The 792-nt window shown below is 53.8% G+C and overlaps 1 protein-coding gene across 1 annotated transcript in view; it reads left to right on the top strand.

The window, feature by feature from the left end:
* Nucleotides 1-792, top strand: part of LOC111960304 (cGMP-specific 3',5'-cyclic phosphodiesterase-like) — an 81,741-nt gene that overhangs the window by 31,272 nt on the left and 49,677 nt on the right.

The raw sequence follows: 792 nt of genomic DNA, 5'->3' as shown, positions 1-792 counted from the left end.
ACACGGAGTTGCCCCCACCCCTCCTTCTAATTGGGCTCTATGTATTTCGAATGATGAGACGTTGAGGATTATAATAAATGCAGCTTTGATGTCATACAAGCAAGTCAAACACCCGTGAGTRCAAATGTGCACTTCACATTRCCATATCCTAAAACTTGTGTCATATACAGTGTCAACGTTTATGATCACTATCTTTGATGTACAGTTACAAGATGGCATGGTTTCATACCCTGGGTTGTTCTGAACAGAATGAGTGGGGGCTGGGAAGAGTGGGGGCTGATATCCRAGGGAGCACTCAAAAMGCGAGAGACCAGTGGCTAAGCAWGGGAGGGTGTTGCGGGCATACTCTACCCACACGAGCTGCTGGCTCAAGGTGGTGGGATTGGTGGAGACCAGGCAGCGAWGAGTCATCTCCAGGTCCTGATTTGCTCGCTCCAACTGGCCGTTAGACTGGGGGTGGAACCCYGAGGACAGGCTGGCCGACAACCCAATGAGCGTGCAGAACGCCTTCCAGAACTGGGACGAGAACTGAGGACCCTGGTCGTAGACCATGTCCACCGGAAGTCCATGGATCTGGAAGAGGTGCTGCACCATGAGCTGGGCCGTCTCCTTGGCTGAGGGCAGCTTGGGGAGAGGGATGAAGTGGGCGGCTTTGGAAAACCGSTCCACCATGGTAGGGATAACTGTGTTGCKATCAGACGGGGGGAGACCAGTGACGAAGTCCAGGGTCATATGTGACCAGGAATGGTGAGGGACGGGAAGTGGTTGAAGGAGGCCAGCCGCAGCTTGCCG

Source organism: Salvelinus sp. IW2-2015, linkage group LG37, assembly GCF_002910315.2.
Source record: "Salvelinus sp. IW2-2015 linkage group LG37, ASM291031v2, whole genome shotgun sequence".
Taxonomy (NCBI): Eukaryota; Metazoa; Chordata; class Actinopteri; order Salmoniformes; family Salmonidae; genus Salvelinus; species Salvelinus sp. IW2-2015.
Note: the sequence above shows the minus strand (reverse complement) of the source record. Positions and strands in the feature narration are given on the sequence as shown.